Raw genomic sequence first — 20,320 nt, 5'->3', positions numbered from 1 at the left:
TGGGAATTTTAAGATAAGTTCCTTTTGTTTTCTTGGCAAGAAGCCTCTCTTTATGGAGTGGGTTCATAAAAAGTAGCTGTGAATACCTGGCTGTAAAATAAGGGAGTTTGAAATGCTGGAGATGGGGAGAAGAGCCACAGCTGCTCTCCTTCCCTCAACACAAATGGCAAGGCTGTGAGAACACACTGACCTTTATTCAACACTATTAAATGCCATGCAAATAAATAGCTAATTCTATTTAACAGCCTTGCTGCATTTATCTCACTGTGGCCACAGTCAGGTAAATCTCCCCTTTGCTGACCCAGCCATGTGTTGACACATCTGGGGCTGTGACATGCAAAGGAAAGGTCCTGTTTGCTCCATCCCTGAGCAAGAGTGGCTTCTCTGTCCCTCAGCAAGGATGTTTTCCTCTTGTTCCAAACTAATATATCCAATTTAGACAGACAGCTGACAGCCTGGTGCTGCTACCTTTCCAAAAATCAAGGAGTGGGGAAGGTGGGAGGAAAGGTTCTGTGCCACCACTGTGTCTGGGATGGTTCCTTCTTTGCAGCAGGAAAATCAGAGCAGTGTCCAGACAATGCACACAACAAACCTGACCCAAATCAGGGATGTGTGCAGAGAGCAGCATCACTCAGAATTCACTGCAAACAGTCTGACAGCTCCACCCCCTCTGAGTTTTGCTTGACTTGCAAAGGCAGTTGCAAAGACTCTGGTTCAGTCTCTGCTGATGCTATCTGTGGATTTTGAGAGTATAATGACATCTATTTTGTGCCATTCACATGTTCATCCATAGGGCTGAAATCTTCCTCTTCTGGGAAAAGCCCTCCCCATCCCACATTTCACGCTGACGTCCTGGGCTGGAGTCTGATCAGCCTGTGGGTATGGCACAGCTCCAAGCTGCTCAGGTGGTTCTCTGGAGATTTTAGCTGCTAAATATAAAATTAAAAAAGACTCTTCTGAGCATGTGCAAATAGTAATTTCACAAATGCATTTAGCACGGCCAAATTTGAACAGATTTTTATGGGAACTTCAAAAGGCATATTCCCAGCATAAAATCCTTCCACATCCCCCTGTAATAGTCAAAAATTGAACAGAGCAGATTGCTGTTCATTCTTTCTTTTTTTATTTTTTTCCTCAGAAACCTCTAATCACCATTATGTAATTTTTTTTTCAAAAATTTCCATCAGAAAATTTCAGTCCAAACCACAAAATCTCAATTAAAAAAAACTAGAAAGGTCATCCTGGTTTTGAGACATTTTTCTCCAAAGACCTGGCTAATGTATTACTCCCTTCTACCTCTCTCACAGAGCTCCTACACGAGGTTCTAAAATTTTTGGAGTCATTAATAAATGCAATTTGGCCTTAGAGGGGTTCTGAACCGCCCAGCTGCATGCAGGTAGTGAAACAGAGCAGAGATACCCAGCCCTGCATCATCACAATTTGGGTTCTGCAATTCCTGCACTGGGGAGAACTCTTGTTTGTGACTGTGCTTCCCTCTGTAAAGTGGCAAGAATATCACCCTCCTCCTAATTAATTCTAAACTTGTGAATTCCACAGGCAAGCCAGACAGGAAGTTAGTCATTGCCTCCAGAGCAGTGTTTGAGCAGTTTTCTGGAATTAAAATATCAAGCAGTTGCTCTTGAAAGGAGCTCTTTGCAGGTGTGCTTTCTGCACGTGGACACTTCAGGAAAAAAAGGCATGTGAATATTTAGCTTAAAGATCATAAACCCATATATATCCCCAAAGGAATCAAATTGAAATTGTTCAGGTAAATTTAATTTGACATTTCCAGGCTACCCAAACCTTGCTTATTTAACATCTTTATGCTCCACAGTCTCCCTGAATCCCAGATTTTAGTGTCTTAGCTTCAGAAAGGACAGTCTCCTGCCCAGTGGTATGATGTTGCTCCAGGACTAACTACCCATCTTCGTGGTCCTCCCTCCTCCTCCTCCAGCTGGAACACGCTCTTGGGAGAGTTTCCTATTAAAACTCCCCAAAGGGACACCCTTGACTCTGGCCATTTCTGATGCTATGAGCAGCACTAAGCTCTCATAATATTTTTCCCCTCCTTTCCCTATCTCAGCTTCAAAGAACCATTTCATCCTTATCTCAGAGCAAAGGGCTGCATTAAGGCAGACTTGCTGCCTGTGCCCAGGGCCAGCACAGCCACCACTCTGGTCCCCAGGGCTGTGGTTAGAGCATGGCCAATGTAGGGAACATCCCACAATTAGTCTGGTTTCCCCCTGCTCCCACATTGAGCATTCCCTGTCCTGGATACACTCCACTGATCCAGCACAGCCAGCTGGATCCTGACCTGGAGCCCTACACCTGCTCAAAGGGGAAAACAATCCTGAAAAATCTCTTTAGCACGATCAGATCTGTGATTCATATTCCTGTTTGAACTCAGGGAATAAAAATACTGGCCACCATCAAGAGAGAAGTCAGTAAACTGGATATTTCTGGAAATGACAATACACTGGAAAAAAAGCAAATTCCATTATAGAGATTTGTTCCTACTGCACAAGCAAAGTAGCTTTGTTGCCATTTTATGTATCATTTCAACAGATAAACCTATGAATTATTTATAGCATGTTGGAGAGTAAACACAGACTCCAGGGAGAAGCCAAGGCTTTTTAAAGTTCAGCTGGTCCCCAAAAGTCCTGGGAGCACCACAGGAAGGGCCACAGTGCAGACAGGAATTTGTGTTTATTTGAATTTTTATCACCAGTTTATGTGTAAAGGCACTTCTTTACTCCATAGGCTGATGTCCTGTGCTCAGAGGAAGAAAAGCACCAACATTTTTCCCTCTTTGCAGCATTGTCTCTGCCTGGGTCTCTTGACTTCTCTGGCAATCAGCAGGGGCAAGTGGCTAGGCAGAATCCCTCCTTGTTCTCATCTCCAAACCCACACAGCTCTTGAACTGATCTTATTTTTAATTTAATAAAATAAAATTAATGCTTCAAATAGGAAACATTTGAGGACAAGTCTCGGTTCGGGCTGCTTTATTATGGTTGAGTTTTAATCCTCGGTGCATAAGAAGGATTATGCTGAGAACACTGACATCACCTTAAATATAGCAGCATGAATATGCTACTGCAATAAATCTTTTCAGCTTTTAATTTCAATTCAAGAAAGATGTTGGTTGAGAATATCTTTTTCCCCAGTAACCTTCCCCTGTCTCAGACTTGTCCACACTCCCAGGCACCATCTGACACAGCCTTGCCAGTCAGGAAGGTGAAGAGGTGCCACCTCCACCCCACACCACGAGGCTCAAAACAACCTTTTTCAGATGCAGAAAGAGCAGTGAAATGCTGTTTTACCTGTTACAATTATCATTTGAAGAGAGGGGAGAGAAATCTCATTAAGCTGTTACAAAAAAACCAGGTTGACCAGTAAAACCTGAGCTCATACTGGGAAAATATCTCCCCTAAAACTGTTTAGGGGGAGACAGGGTGAAGGTGGGGGTGGGCTCAGTCCTTCACAGGATTTTGTTCCCACAGCTCAGGAGGAGGACGGAGCACAGCAAAGTATCCAGGAAAGAGAGATTTGATTTATAAGTGAAGCATCAGCAAATGTCTTAAAAGGTCTCCTGAGAGTTTGTAATACTCTGGAAGAGCTGAGAGTAATAAAATGGAATAAAATCGATGACAGAGCCAAGTTTCTATCCTGCCCAATTCCAGCACAGTGAGTGCTGCTTGCTGTGGGCAGAGGGGACCCTGCAGTGGGGTCTGAATTCTTTGTCCACTCAAAGGTGAGGAGTTGGGAGTAGTCCAGCTGATGCTGAGGTCTGATGACCCTCATCAAGACAGCATCAGCTTCACCAGGTATCAGAAACATCCTCCTGACAGTTCTGGTATCACTTGGCACTCTTTTGATTACCCAAGGACTTGAATTGTCTCTTTGTCTTTTAGATTATCATGGAACTGTAGCTTTATTCAGAGGTTTGGATGGTGACTAGAGTGAAGACAGTATCTAGATTTCTTGCAGAAATATCACATGCTGGGAAATGGGTCTATAAATAACACAAATTTTGCACTCAAGGAATATTTTCTGGTTGTATTTTGTGAATTGGAATTATGGTTATCATCAAAGAAGTGCTGGAGAGCCAGTTACTACAGCACATAAAGATCACCAGCTTGGGCCTGCAAGTGATGTGCTGGTAGTGTCCTCTCTGGCAGGAGATGTGAAATGTTACAGCTCTCATTTTGCTGGGAAAAAAAAATATCCTACAACATCATCCATCTTTTCCTGCATTGTCACCAAGTGTCCCTGGCAGCACCTGACACTGCCAGGCTGGCCAAGGAGTGTCACCTCCCACCCCAGACACGTGCCAGACAAACTGGGGCAGCTCCAAAGCCATGGCAGCTTCCAGCTCTGTGGAAAAGAGCAGCCCACGGCTTCTGTGGGTGAACTGCAAGGCAGCACAGAGATCCTGGAGCTGCAGCAGGCACCACAAACCAAAAATAAGTGTCTGTGTAGCCTTTAGGCCAAGACTAGCACTAACCAGACTAGTTAGTCAAAGCCCATTAGAGTTTCTCTGCAGAGTGGAGTGAATGCAAAAACCTCTTTGCAAGTTTGTGGTCCTGCTGATTTTTTGGGGTTGGTTCACTCAGCATCATTGCATATATTTTCTCAAAAGGGCCTGCCCAGGGCTGTTACCTACACATTGAGGGAAAGATTACTTTTTGCCTTATAATTCCTAGTTTGAAATGAAAGTTGCAGTCATTTTAAACAGGCTTAGCTTAGTCTTGGTGAAATCTTTGGTTCAGCCTGATCTGTCTGCTTTATGGCTGTCAAACTGAAAGGAATTAAAATGCAGAGAAAGTGATTTAGAAAAGAAAATGCAACCTGGCAATTTAACTTTGCTACAGGGATGAAGTTTTAAGAAATGATTCACAGTTTGGGTGTCTTTTGCCTTGGGAGCCTGAAGTTGGACTCATTAACAAAACACAATTTTCAGAAAATACTGAACACCCACCTTTGGAAAAGACATTCTCAGCAGGTGGGTAAAGAGGATCTGTTTGAAAAGCTCAGTTCAGCCTTAAATTTAAAAATAATAAAAATTAAGCCAGGTACAATAGAATAACTGTTACACTCCGTGGGCAACAAGGCCAAAGGCAGATCTAAGAAGAGAAAATAGCAGTGAAAAGGCAGCACTGATGCTCATGTTAGAAGGAGGTGGAAATAAACAGGATTTCAATTATTCTAAAGCAGTAGTCACAGAATAATGGCAGAACAAGAGGTGGTCAATATTCTTTGGTTATGAGGCAGAGACCATGAAATCTCCAGGATTTTAGGACTTGTTGCTGCTAGCTGTGAAATAAAGCAAACTGGAGGACTTTTACAGCATCTGGATGGGTGACCTCCTTGCAAGGTGATCATTTTGGTGATGTTGGGACTCCTCTGCTTTAAGAAAGATGAATTAGGGAGTTTAAAGTCCTAGACGTGCATCTCAAATTTTAATTTAAGTTAAAATAAATAAATAGTTTGGAATAAAAACAGAGAGATATGATGCAATTTCCAGCACTAAATAAAATGCTGAAGATAACTAAAACCCACTGATTGTGCAAAGGGAGCTAGCAGCTCAAAATTAATCCCATTATTGTGCTCTAAAACATCATTGATAGGTATAGAGGTTTTGGCAAATTCTACTATTTTAACACTACCCTTTCTCCTAAATATTTCATAGCTGATTTTTATTTCTTTTATTAAACAGCCACTTTAGTAGGAAGATAAACTCCCTTTTAGTGACGTTCAGGAGCACACGACTGTCAGGGCCTGGTGAGGGAGGTTCCTCTGGGGGATCCACAGGAATTAGCAGGCTCAGCCAAGGGGTGAGGAGGAATCCCTGTGGCCCTGGGTCACCCCGTGTGCAGGCAGTGCTGCAGCAGGCTGGAGCTGCATTTGCAGGGTGCTAATCTCACACTGCTCCATTCAGAGCCCGGGCAGAGCACACCCTGCACACAGAATAACAACGGCGCCTCCCGAGGGGTCCCATTCATCCCAGCGGGACTCTCTTGTAATCAATATATTTGTTCCCAAATTATAGTGCTATTGGTCCAACTTGATCTTTATTCCCGTGAACCAATTGTGTGTGCAGGAGGCCTGGAAACGATGCCACAGCCAGGGCTGCTCTCTTCCCACTCCCATTGTTCCAGGATTCCCATCCTCGGAGTTATTGTTCAAGCTGCCAGTTATCTCTGAGTGCTCCCAGCAGATGTTGGGGGGAGGGGGGCATTTATTTATTTCTTTTTATGAAGTTTGCCTCTTTATGGGCCAGCCCTGACAAGATATTAATGCTCTTTGCTCTCCCCTATGCTGGGTTTTGTCTCTTTGAGTTGGAAAATATTCAGAAAGGAAAAAAAATGTGTTTTCTTGCTGTTCAAAATAATAATAATTTGCCTGTGGAAATTTCTTACTGACTTGAAATGGAGCCCTAAGTTTGCTGATAGTAAATAAAGGACAATCCTGCTTTCACTGCAATCAGTGTAGCTGTTCTTGAAGGGTTTCAAGGGCACTGATGTGGATGCAGAGCTGCCCACAATGAGGTGTTTCTGGTTTGTGAACATCCACCAAAGTCCAGCATTTATTTTTATTTGTGGTGGAACAAAAACCAAGAATCTGGAGCTGTTTTTTGAAGACATAGGATTGTACCAGCATACTAGTTTTCAAATCAAAACCTAGTTACCATAAGAAAGTTTCTTAGATTTGGGAGTGTTGGATAATCTTACTAGATAGCAGAGACTACTGAGCCATAGCCATGGGGTGGTTTTCCTGGTCATAAGAGATGGGAGGGTAAAGCTCCTCCTGAAGAAGAGCTTTTCACTCCACATCTTCTCGATGATCCACTCAACCCCAAATCAAGTGATGGGGTATGACAGCTCTCTGTTTCCTGCTCTCTCATCTGCACACGAGAAATGAGCAGGGGAGCCCAGAACAAAACTGGTTGATGTGGATTTGTCTCTGTAGAGCATTTTACCCTTGATCATGGAGTCACAGAACCACAGAATCATTTGGGTTAAAAGGGGTACTAAAACTCATCTCATTCCAATCCCCTGCCATGACCAAGTTTCTCCAAGCTCCATCCAGCCTGGTCTTGGACACTTCCAGGGATGGGGCATCCAATGATTCATCCTGTTTTGGTGACATCTCATGAAGCAGGCAGTGTCCCAGCCAGTTCTGCTCTGGTGCAGGTGAAAATGAACAAAGCCCGTGGAATCCACATGGAGAGCTCACATCCTTGGAAGTTCACACCCCATCCAAAGTTGGCTTAGCTCCCTGCCTAGCCCTAACATTATTTCTGAATGCTTAACCAGCAGTGAAACAAAATGAAAAATAATCCACGCCATGCCACGATTAGGGATTAGAAATGTTAACTGGCCAGTGCCTTTTCCTGCAGGGGCATGCTGCCCCTACACCTTTAATTAGGGTAGCCCGTGGTCCTTGCCATAAAGCTGATAAGTAATAAATAGCTGCCTTTGTCACATGCAAGTTCAGCATTGTGAAACGGCACACGGACGGCTTTAAAAAGCCTTTGATTAAACCCAGCACTACAGTAAATCTACAAACACAGAGGAAAGAAAAGAAGCTATTTAGTCTGTGCCAGTTCCCGGCATTAAGTATGCAAATTTCTCGGTGTCTTCAGCTCCCAAGAACAGCAGGCGCTGAATGCAGCAGCAGCAGCAAGCGGCACGACATCATTCATTTCAATCATTAAAACAAAAGCGGGATAAATCGCTACCTAATTTGTAAAATATGCTTATCATATAGGCTCTTTGGTCTTTAAAAAAAGCACCAGCTGAATGAGAATCACTGAATTATTTTGGAAAAAAAAATCATAGAATCAATTCTGGTTTTCCCCTTTCTCTCAGTGATTGTTCTTTTATTACTTTTTCCCTTCCCCTTTCTCTTTCTCATTCCCTTTTCCTTTCCTCTTCCTCTTCCCTTCCCTTTTTCTTTCTCTGTTTCCCTTCCCAGTTTCAGGTAACATCTATCTGTAGCCTTCCCTCAAGTTCACACACCAAGCCTAGGGAAAAATCACTGTTTTTACCTGAACATGCAAAACTCAACACTCCCATCTCTGTCTTCTCACTCAATTAAAAAATAAATAAATTAATAATAATAATAATTTTTAAAAAGCAGGGTAGCACTAACCAAAGCCCAGGAGCTCTGTGCTGGGCATCACCCATCACTGCCCCATCCATGTGCAGTCACTCAGCAATCTCATCCCCCCTGCATGGAGGATGTGCACGAACAGCCTGATCCTGTGTGAGCTGACTGCCCTGGCTGTTTCCTCACCCCTGCACAGAGGGACAGCTCTCCCCAGCCTCTCCCCATGGCCCCGGGTGCTCAGCTCAGACCCCATCACTCCTCACAACAGCAGCAGAGGGGATTGCTGGTACCCAGGGAGCATCATCACCCCTGCATCCATAAAGAGGCTGAATTCTCCCCCATCTGAATGTGTGCTGGCCTGCAGGTAACCTTTTTTCCCAGTTACATTGTTCCTCTCACATGAACCCCACCACCCCTCTCCGTGGCTATGCTGGGTGCAGGGGACACAAACGCTGCCCATATAACCTGTCACCGCCTCTGTGGCTCCTCTGCCCGTGCTCCACGACGTGTGTGCGATGAGAACGGGGCCAGCAGCCCTGCTCTTGTACTCGCAGTGTCCTTTGATGCTCCCCCAGCTGTTCAGCCATTCAGCTGCTGCAGGATGGTGCCTCTGGCAGTACAGCTCCCCGCTGTGGCTGCGCTGGGGCGGCAGCAGATGGAGCACATCGTGCTTATTGGAGCTGGATACAGGGGCTGGCAGCAGCCTCGCAGTGCCTGGCATATGTAAATAGATGCCAGGCATCTGGTTGTGTCTTGGGCTGGCCACGTGTGAAAATGTGAAATCTCCCTGTTTGGGAGCCCCACTGGCCCTGGCTTGGATGGCACCTGCAATGGTCACCATCAGGAGGTGGATGGAAAGCCAGGGAAGGGGGAGTTTTCAAAAGTTTTCAAAAGCAAATGCACACCTGAGAGGTGACCTGGGCGCTGCTGGGACCGGGGGTGTGACAGCACAGCCACTGACAGAGCAGCACCTGCAGCCCCAGCAGCAGGGGCTGCTACCAGAACAGGGATCCAATGAAATGAGGATGAGACAACAGGGAGAGAGTGATGCACAGGAAACTCCACCTAAACAAGAGGAGGAACTTCTCCCCTGTGCAGGAACTGAGCACTGGACAAATTGCCCAGAGAGGGTGTGGAGCTCCCTCTCTGGAGGTATCCCAGAACCATCTGGGTGTGCTCTGAGGTGGCCCTGCTTGAGCAGGGAGGTTGGACCAGGGTCACCACCGGGATCCCTTCCCACCTGCCCCATTCTGTGGTTCTGTGAAATGCTCCTGATGCACCTCAGAACCTTGGGACACCATTTACTTCACTTCCGTATCAGTGAATCACAGAATATCCTGAGCTGGAAGGGAGAACAAAGGATCATCAAGTTCAACTCTTGGCCCTGCACATGACAATCCTAAGAATAACACCATCAGTTTAACTTCTGGTTGGCAGAACAAATGAAAAAGAGAAATTTAACGCTAGATATCCAGCTTTTTTTCAGTGGCCATGTGCCACCCAGTCAGTCAGCAGATGAACAAGCCAAGTGCATAAAAACTCCAGCCCAAACTGGTGCTGTTTGTACCAGTTATAAACTCTACACCTCTCTTCATGGAGTTCACAGTCCTGCCAGTCTCTACAAGCTCCATGTGATGATCTACAGCCAGATGTCACAACTGCCCAGTGGAGTCTGAGAAAGGATTTTCAGCCCCAGGTCTGGTAGGATGGTGACTCCTACCCCTGACGTGCTGAACAGCATTGAGGTGCTCTTGCATTAAACACCATCATTTCAAACCACCTGAAAATCCCCAGTTATGCCAGGGAGTTGCACTCAGGTGCAGGTAGGAGACCACTGAGGGTGAATCCTGAGAGGTGCAGACACTGCAGGTGTCAGTGCCACGCCCTGGCAGCCAAGGATGACCCCACTCTTCTTTCATGGGGCAGGTAAGAAAATGTCACATTACAGGCACCCAGAGAGATTTCTCTGCTTCTCCTCTGGAGATGGAACACGTTCTCCTCTCCTCCCATCTACTTTGCCTTGTCCTGGCTCTTTGGGAGTGGGACCACATCATCCCAGCCAGGGGAGCCTCAGGCTCTGGTGTGGCACATCAATCTCCCCTCCTTGGCCCTGCAGTCTCCTGGCAGCCTCTGCCATGCAAGTGCCTTGCCCAGCTCCTGTGCTTCATCCTCGAGTCCTTTTGCAACATCAGAGGAACATAAAGGGAGGGAAGGAAGAGAAATGACACCCTGAATATTGCACCTTCTAATTAGGCTGGCAGTGATCAAACAGCTTCTCAGGAGCACATGGTGTAAGGTTTGCTGGCACGGGACCTTCCAGCCATGCCCACCACTGCCAGAGAAAAGCAAATTCCATCCTTGTAGGACCTCAAGAGGTCACAGAGCAGCTTTAACTGACACAGAAAGACCTGGAGGAGGAAGGTGAAACCCAAATTCTTTCCCCACCTTCGCTAACAGTGCCCTCACTGTAAAGGGACTTGCAGAAACTTCAGCAGCACAAGCTGTTCCTGTGATGTTGTTGTATAAATATGTTTTATGTATAAATATGCATTTGAATCCGTGTTTGGACTCAAACCTGTCTGTTCATCCAGCTGTCGAGTAACCTCTGCAAACAGCAGGGTCCTTCATGACAGATTGAAACCGAGAAAACCGCTGCCTGTTCTGCAAAACATATTTAATTTGTTAAAGAGAGGGGAACTTTGTTGAATTAATAAGATGTGCTAGAGAAGGGAGCCACTCTCCAAAGAGCTGAATCCTGGTTACAAGCACAGTTTGCAGCTTGCTGGTAATCCTGCAATTAAAGCTACAGTACCAGCATATCACAAAAATGGGATTTGCATAATTTGAAATTTGAGGAAAATCTCTAAATACTTTAATTTTGATAGAAACTGTTTCCACTGCTGACATGTGTCTACACCTATAATTTTGGTTGATAAATTGCTGTAATTTCTCCTCCATTTCATGTTCTTTCTAACATTAATTGTCAGTTGTAGAGTAAAACAGTAGAAAGAGAGAGAGAGAGGGAGAGAATAATGTCATTGTGCTTTTGTGGTGTGAATAGCCTTCCGAGGAATGATTATCTTCCACACAGATGCAAACAACACAAAAAAAAAGACACAGAGAGGGACACAGAGAGAGACACAGAGAGAGACCTCTTGGTTTGCACAAAACTACTGCAGTGGGCATCAGTGTCTCACTGTGAGGTAGGGAAGCAAGGAGTTAAAGGCAGGTAAAAGAACCTGGGAGGGGATGTGGCCATTTCCCAGGCTGCTGGAAGGAAAGAGGGACTTTCCATGGGGCTGTGGAGCTGCAGAGGATGGCTGGTGATGCCTAGCTGGAGGCCTGAGCTGCAGGATTCCAGGGACTGAATCCTCCGTGTCAGGCATCTCCTGTCCCAGGTGAGCCTCGGCAGTGATGGACTCACCTGGCTGGGTTTTCCAGAAGGAAAACTGAGGGGAATAAAGGCAGGCAGTGAGTCCCTGCATGAAGCAGCTCCACAGCACCTCCTCCACCCATGACCTGCTCCCCATCCCACCTCCCCAAATGCCACTTTTCAAGCTACTTTTAAATAAAATACCCTTTCAAACAGAGGGCTACTGGTACTAAATTATTCTATTAATTTATTATTCATGATGAAAAATTATTCTAATAAACGGTGAAAAATTATTCTAATAACATTCCATCCTATTAATATTCTGCAGCCAAGCAGTTAAAGTCACTTCCTGTGGCTGCTCCCCTCCTTAGCGCTGATCTATTTCTTACGGAGTTTATTGAAATTAAAATCTGCTTCTTTGGAAATGTGCTGCATTTAACAAAACCAGTGGGGGGAGATGAGCTGTGAGCGAGGAGAGAATCAGGCAGCGATTTTTCCCTTCTGCTGACAGAGCAGGGGGATGCCTGGTGGGGTGGGAGCTGGGCAGACCCGAACTGCAGAGTCAGGGGTGGCCCAGCCTGGGTCATTGGGGTGCTGTCACACTGTAGCTCATTAGCTTACAGCACTCAGTATTGCTAATTGGTGCTAATACAATGTCTCCCTGCATTTCCCAGTGCAGGAAGAGAGCTCCTATTCCATCCCTTTCCTTTGGCTGGAGTCCTGCAAGCTCCACTGCTGCAGCTCCCTCAGAGCCCCCAGGCTGTGTCCCTGCTCCCAGCCCCGGTGCAGAAACCTCCCTGCAGCCCAGGAGCTGCACTGCCAGAGCCTGGACATCACTGCCATGGGAGAAAGCAGAGCTTGTAGCCACATCAAGGACGAGGCTGGGGACCCTGCTGTCCCCAGGCCCCAGGGACAGTCCAGGCAATGGTGCCACCCCTCCTCCTGCAGCTCCCTGCGCACTGGCACCACAAGCCTGCCAGGCTTCGTGCCAGGGATATTTTCCTGATGGTTCCTGTGCCTGCTCTGCTCACAGCCCTCCTTTCCTGCCAGCTGGCTGGGCTGGTCCTGGGCCCTCGCAGGCAGCTGGGGAGGGTTCATGGGCATGCAGGGCTTGCAGCCTGTGTACAGGTGGCAGAGCATCCCTGGTGCCCAGCACAGGGTCACCAGGAGCCCAGTGCTCCCCAGGGCACTTTCTCCACTCAGGGCAAAGGGGGACATGGGAGGCTGTGATGAGGGAATTCCTGGTTTCCAGAGCCTGCAGGTCCACACAGCTGTCAGAGCTGTCCTGAGGAAGTTTCCTACAGAGACATGGCAGAGAGGTGTCTCAGGGTTTCTCCTGCAGCCAGATGCAGCATTTCAGTGATTTTGGAGAGCTCAGAGCAGATGAGCAGCTGCCACTGGGCACTTCCAAACCTGCCTGACCTGCCTGACAAGTTGCCTTATCCTCCGGCTTTGCTGTCCCAGTCATCCAAACAACTCAGAGCAAAAAAAAGGTCCAACTTTGCAGAGGAGCAGCACACCCATGTCTGTGGGTCTGTTGCTTAAGGGTTGCTTCTCCTAACACCTCACTGGCCAATCTTGGTTTTGTTTGCACATCCCTGCTCCATGCCAGGGCCAAACCATCTCCTTTTTCCCTGCTTTTTCCTGATTGTCTCTACAAACTGAATAATTCCTTGCACATTTCTGTCAGCTCCTTCCTGCACCTCCCCACCTGGCACAGGTAGTTTTGCCAATCACAAGGCAAATTAGATGCACAAGTCTGTGTTAAATGTTCCGGTGGCTCAAAGTCCTCACGAAAAACTAACCTCCAGGTGACATTTTTGCAGCTTTAACAAGTAGTGAAAGGACTTCCTCTCAAAGGACTTTCACTGAAGCCATCTTCTTCTTTGTGTGTTCCTCCCTTGTAGCGTGGGTAATTAAAGGACCAGCCAGAGCTCAGAAGATTCCTCAGCTTTTGCTTTTGAGGATATCTTTCATTGTATTTTCCCCTCTTCTCTGATGGTGTATTAGATCAAGCTATTAAGCAACATCCTCTGCTTCTCCTGAGAATATTCACCAATAATAATGAATGGTACTTGCTCCAGGGCTGCCCCCTCCTTGCCCAGGAATATCACCAGTACATGATACAACCCTCTTGGAATAACTCTGGCATTTGTTTTTATTTCCGAGACTCATTCAAAGTGTAATTTTTTTCTCTCTCTCAGGGACTGTGGAGGCCCTGCTTTGTTCTGGGTTTGGATGCTGACAGTCGGCTGAAGCTGAGAGTTTATCTGATCCAGTGGGGAAAGGAGTTTACATCAAAGTAATGTGTGAAAGGAAACTCCTTAATCCCGATTGACTGCACCCCCCTACAGCTGCCTCACCCTAATTACACATGGACCTGGCTGCATCGATGCATTTCTCCTTTTGCCCCAGTACAATACACTTATTTAGCATGATAGCAGAACAAAATCAAAGTATTTTACACAAAAATTCTTGGTATTGGGCTATCTTTCCTAACCCCAGGCAGCAATCCCAGCCAGGCACTGTGCAGCCTGTAAAGGGCTTCTCTGAGTGCTTGTCCTGCTCCTGCTCATCAGATGATGGATAAAAACTCAAAATCGTCATGCAGTGAGTAAAGGATTGGATTGGGGAGATGAGGACAGGGCTGTGGAATCAGGAACAGGGGCACACATCTAGAATGGTGCTGCTCTGACTCTCTGCACACCAATCCTTGTCCTGGTAATTGTTTAGATTCGGTCAGACTCTGAGTGATGTAAATCTTGCATTGCACCTTTCCTGCATCCTTGCTGCAGAAGGGTTTTTCAAGCAAATACATCGGTTTACACAAAGGGAAAGTATTGTAGACAGTACCTTAACCTCCATTTGCCTCTTACTGCTCATTTCTTCCTTCTCCAAGAAGTTAATCACGAGGTTTAATTTATTGATGTGGGCCAAGTCTTTCAGTTTGGAGCATGTTCCTGGTGCTGTCCTTCTCCACCACTGGGATGGTCCAAGTTACTCATGGACTTAAAGGCATGAGCAGTGCAGTCACTGCCTCCAACCCAGTCAAAACCTGTTTGTGCCTTTAAATAATAAACCCTTGGTCCTGATTTTCACTGTGTTTATTGCATGAGCTGCTGCCCCCAGCCTCATTCAGTAACTGGGATCAGGCACTTTGGGCTTCCTGGGGATTTTTTACATTTCTGTTTCGGCACGATTTTTTAATTTTATTTTCTTTTTACAAGCACAATTTGAACTTTTGCAAGGTGAACACTTGTCCCCAGCACGATTATCAGAGTGGTGAAGGGCAGAGCCCTGCTTTGTGCCAGAGACTCCCTGGCTGCTCTCGAGAGCCTCTGCTCACCCCTCCTTGCTGGAGCTCTTTCATGGTGCTCTTGATGTGGGGATGTTTATCTTCGCTCAGTTCTTACCCATTGGTGCATCTCTCAGCTAAAGTGCTTTTCCTCAGATTGTGAAACCCACTGTAGTCCTGTCTTTGTTAAGAAGATAAGCTACAGCAGGAAAGCAGCAGCAGCAGCGAGAGAAAAAAAATTCCTCTGGTGTGTTACATCTTTTTCTCCCAAGGAATATCACACAACTTGGACAGCTACTGTAATGCTAATAGACAAATCAAAACTCCGAGGAGAGAAATAGAAACATCCAACCATATTAAATAAGGGGGGTTTGTGTGTGTTTGAAAGCTCACACACAAAAAAAAATCTAGATATTAAATTGATGTCCTGGCACTTGTGCAGTGTAATGGGCAGATTCAATTAAAAGAAGAAAATATGTCCAGCCTATAGTGTGGACTAAGCAGCAATAAAAAAGCAAATCAATTTTTCAGGAGTTTCAAAGCCTGATGCAGATTTCCAGAAGGCAGAAGCCAAAAATATATTTATTAAAAAAGACCCCAGGGGCTCAACAGTGTCATTTTAAGCCAACTACTGCACCTTCAATATGATGAACTGTCATGAAATTTTGAGAAATACTTTGTAAATAATCCATTTATATGTATAGATATAACACATTCTATATGTATAAATAAATGCATATGCTTCTGCTGCATATATACAATGTCATTGATTATTTGACTGAGGTGCAATGTAAAAACTGCAAAAAAAACCCCACAAATCAAGTTCAGTTATAGTCATTTGTGTTCCCAGTGTAAGAGCAGTGTGGGGTTTTCTATGTAGCATAAATTAGGGAAGTGAATATCTTTATATACATATAGAAGTGTGAGTGTATATACGTGTCTGTAGGAAGATGAATGTGTGCTCACACTTCATTTAGATACATGTGTTGATGGTTTATTTGCAGAATATTCCAGATGTAGCTACACCAGAAGTCCTGGTTTGGGCTTCTTGGAATGAAATCAGAATTTATCCAGTCAACCCAGCACAGAACCAAGAACTGCAGCTCACAGTTCCACACTTCCCTCCAGCCATACACAGCAACTTTTAGAAATCAAAGGATGGGAGAGTCCCAACCTCCCTTTTACTTTTTAATCCTACCCAAAACACAGTTATGGTCCCACTGAAATCAACTGCAGAGCTCCTGGAAGAATAGAAGAAAGGTTTCCACACACAAAAAAAAAATATTTTAAGGGATTAATTTGGGCTTTTGGCCACTCTTTGGCTGGATAAAATCTAGAAATAAAGAATAGCAAATCCCACTGCCAGCCATGGACTCAACCTGCTTCAAGGCCAGATTAGAAAAGGCTTTAAACAACCTGGTCTCGTGGCAGGTTCCCTGCCCATGGGGGAGGGTTGGAATGAGATGAGCTTCAACCTTTCCAACCCAAACCATTCCAGGATTCCATGATTCTGATTAATCCCTGACAACTTCTGCATGGTCATCTATCTGTTGGTTCAACAGGGAGCCTCTAACATTTACATGAGGGACTTTTGCTGTCTCATTTCTTCCTCCCTTTGTTTTTTTGCCACCGTTGCTGATAAAAACAGGTGCTTGCAAAATGTTTCACTCTGCTCAGGCAGCAAACTGAGAAAAAATAATTTTCTCTTGTTACACTGAGCCACAGATTTATTTCCCTGAAGAAACCCAAGTGTGACTGCGAAGGTAAAATACAAATAAAAAAAAAAGGAGAGGAGTAAGCAGCATGGTGGTGATGATTAAGGTGCCCTTCCAAGAAATAAATAAAAAAGCCCAAGCTCCCAGCACCTGCGGTGTCTGAGCTGCACCCGGTGTCATTCCACAGCTCTCCCTGCAATCAGGATGGGGAAGAGCCTGGCACAGGGAGGGCTTCTCATCTCAAACCCCCAGTGCTGCAGAAAATACTCACCCAGCTGGCAGGATGCATGTGGTTTTTATTTAAAACACAGGTGAACATGCACACAGAGGAAAGGATACCCTGCAAAGCCAAATTTGCTTCTAAACCTATTTATATTTGGCCATACTCAAGATCACCTTCAGCCACCTTTGCTATTTCCTTTCCTTTTCCCTTTGAAGTTGTCAGAACTACATTAGCCCATTAAAAAAAAGAAAAAAGGGAAAGGGAAAACAAAAAAGAAAGTGTATAAAAATATAAAGACACCACTTGTGGTATGTATTTTTTAATGATGACATTTTAAAAGATTGAAATGTTGTGGCGTCTTTTGCAAAGTTATGCCATTTAAACAAGATAACATGGCATTTTACCACTAAAGACAAGACCCTCTTTTTCATTTCTGCCTTTGAACAGTTTATCATTTTTTGCAATGATATCCTTTAGCTATGTAGCGCTCTGTTCTTTTTCAAATGGAGAACACCTCTTCTAATTGTGCTTATGATACAAATTAGCATTGGGGTTTTCTTTCTAAGAGCACTGTGCCTATCCTAAATATTTTTTCTTCTATATGGGATTCAGGAAGAAATCGTGATTAACTCCTCTTTCAGTGAAAAAGCAAAGCTATTTTTAAATTGCAAGCCTGATTGAATTAGCAAAGTGTTAGACAATTAACAGTATTTATTTTTATGTTCTTTAAAATGCAGATTCATTTAATACTGCTTTCCCCTTCATTCTTTTTGTATGTCCTAATTGTTAGCTAAGTAGTGTCAGGACTGCGTGTTATCAGCCAAGGCAGGTGTCAGGTTTAATATTATTAAAGATGCAATTACTCCTTTCTCAAGCACGGCTTGTCAGTTTAGCTCATCGATGTATATATCAATACATTTTTAAATGAAAAAAAAATAAATCTCTGTTTCCCATCCATAATTATCTCTTCGATATTTTGCTCCTTATTTTGGAAACGTCTCCCTAACCTCAGTGCACAGGAGTCCTGGGTGCGTGATGAGCTGTGACAGTCAGAAGGAGCTGCACAATCACATTCCTGCACTCAGCATCATGGAATTGTTTATGCTGGAGAGGACCCTTCAGACCACCCCAAACACAGGGGTTGTGAGACTCTGAGGATGTGCAGCCTCCCGGGGCTGCTTTGAGCACCCGAGAAAGGTTGGGGGAAAAAAACCTGCAATGGAAGAGCTGAGTGATTTCTTGACATTGGGCCTGCCTCACAGAAGGGTTCTGGGGAAGCTGCAAGGAAAAATGTTGGTTTATGCTGCCAACACCCATAAAGGAGATGAGAACGCAGGGCTGGGAGTTCGTGTGCTGCCAAGCAGGGCTCCAAGTATCTGCTCTGGAAGTGTCACAGGGGAATCCTCTGAAGTATGAGGAGCCAGTGGCTGAATTCCTCCTCCTCTGTCCTTGGAAAGCTGCTGGGTTCAAACTGCCCCTGTCCCCAGCTGCAGCTTTTGGATGGGGGTTTTCCTTCAATCACATTGCAAGAATTGTCTCAGAGAATGTGCTGTGTGGATGGTTTAATCGTTAAAAATCACATTCAATGTTAATCAAAACTGCCCACTCAATAGAGCTTGAATTCATAAATCATTTTAACTACAAAGATGGAAACATTAAAACAGGATTTTTTTGTTAGAAATGTCCTAGATTATATACTTGCAAAATTTCAAACTCATGATTTCTCTTCAGCTCTGGATAAATCTTGTTTTAAAGAAAGGTATGGCAGTCAGACATTTCATTTTGGACAGAACATGCTCTGTTTGACCCAAAATGAAGTACAGATGCACACAGCTCTGCAATTTGGCCACCATTCAAAAAATCAATTATTCTCAAAGCTTACACTGTGCCTCTTGAGGGAAATTGTTCTCTGACCACTCCTGGTCAGATGAACCATGTCCTGAAGGGTATATAAGCCATGAGCAGACAACAGTTTAACAGATGGAGTTATAGTTTATTCACACATCTTCATCCAGCATCAGCACACTGAAGGTATTTTCACTCTGACACTTTCCTTTCCTATTAATGTACACCCTGCTCTTTTTCAAGATGAGTGCCCAGAATATCCACAGCCCATATTTATTACCCTGCACACTTGCATCTTGCAGACTGCTCATTTCATCATGAGGATGGTGCTCATTGCCAGGCCAGCTTCGATTTACTCTGGAAATTTGCAAATATTCTTTGCTGCAGGACCTAATCTGCAGCCAAAGAGCCTCTGAGCAAACCCAGATGAGAGTTCTCCAGTTTAGAAAAATATATCAAATGCAGCAGGCTATTTTCACAGAATCCCATAATGGTTTGATTTGGAGGGGACCTAAGCCTTATCTCATTCCAAACCCCCTGCCATGGGCAGAGACACTTTTCAGTAGACCACGTTGTTCAAAGCCCCATCCAGCACTTCCAGGGATGGGGAATTTATGGGAAGTGTGTGTTCCTTCACTGTTTTTTCTGAGAATGTCACCATCAAAAGATTCCAGCAAAGGAAACTTTGAAAATAACTGGCCAAAAACTTGAAAAAATGGCAGACGTCCCTCTCCTCCCCCAGCTTTTCTGGTTTCCACTGATAAAATTCCAAGGGCAGAAGCCTCTCCCAGCACTCCATGTCATTCCCTCCACCCTTGTGCCACCGCAGGTGCCACATTTCCAGTGCCACCCCTGGCACTCATCGCTCCTGCCGCGCATCCGCCGGTTGTCTGAGCCGGAGCAGCGCCGAGCGCAGGGGCTCTGTCTGGGGATCATCACTGGGTTGTTTCCAGGTTTCCCTGTTCCATGGCAGTGTTTCCCAGCTCTGGAGGGTCACACCTATCCTCGTGTGGGCTCCCCGTGCTGCTCCCAGCGGGCTGGAGGGGCCGTGGGTGCTGCTCCCTCCCAGAGCAGCTGCAGCATCCTCCGGCTGCCGGCTGTGCATGGCTGGAGACTGACAACTAATGGTTAGTTTGCAAATAGCTGCATAAAAGATCACAGGAGAATGTGTGAGGGGTGGAGAAAGGAGGAAGGAAGGGGAATGACTGGCGCTGCTTAAAGATAATAGATCCCTGTTTAATTTTTATTCTGTTCTATTTTCATTCTTGATAACAAAGTTCTTAACGCAGAGTTTCACTCACCTTTCATGGGGTGTCAGGATCTGACAGAGTGACAGATCTGTAATTAAAAGGGACACATATTCATCTCAGACTTAACTTCTCCAAGCTTAATTTTCTTCTCAGCCCAGGACAAATTAGAAACAATTTCAAGCTCCTACAGGTACCATGGCCTGGCCACCTCACAGGGATTTTCTCTCTCATGGAAAAAAAACTGTGAAATGGGACTTCTGAGAGAACAGGGGACATTTTGGGAAGACAGGGCAAGAGGAACAGTGTGTGTGGGCTGGTAGCAGACTCTGTGTCCAGGCAGGGTAATGGAAAGGTTACAAAAGGGGGGATCTGCTGCCTGGAGAGCCCCTGAGCTTTTTCTGCACTGGAGGCTGAGAACATCAACTCTGTGAGAGCTGAAAGGAGGAACGTGGAGGAGGAGGAAGAGGCTCTGAGGCACTGGGAGATTCCCATTCTGTGGGAGATACC

The sequence above is a fragment of the Prinia subflava genome, chromosome 8 (genome assembly GCF_021018805.1).
Source record: "Prinia subflava isolate CZ2003 ecotype Zambia chromosome 8, Cam_Psub_1.2, whole genome shotgun sequence".
NCBI classification, from domain to species: Eukaryota; Metazoa; Chordata; class Aves; order Passeriformes; family Cisticolidae; genus Prinia; species Prinia subflava.
Note: the sequence above shows the minus strand (reverse complement) of the source record.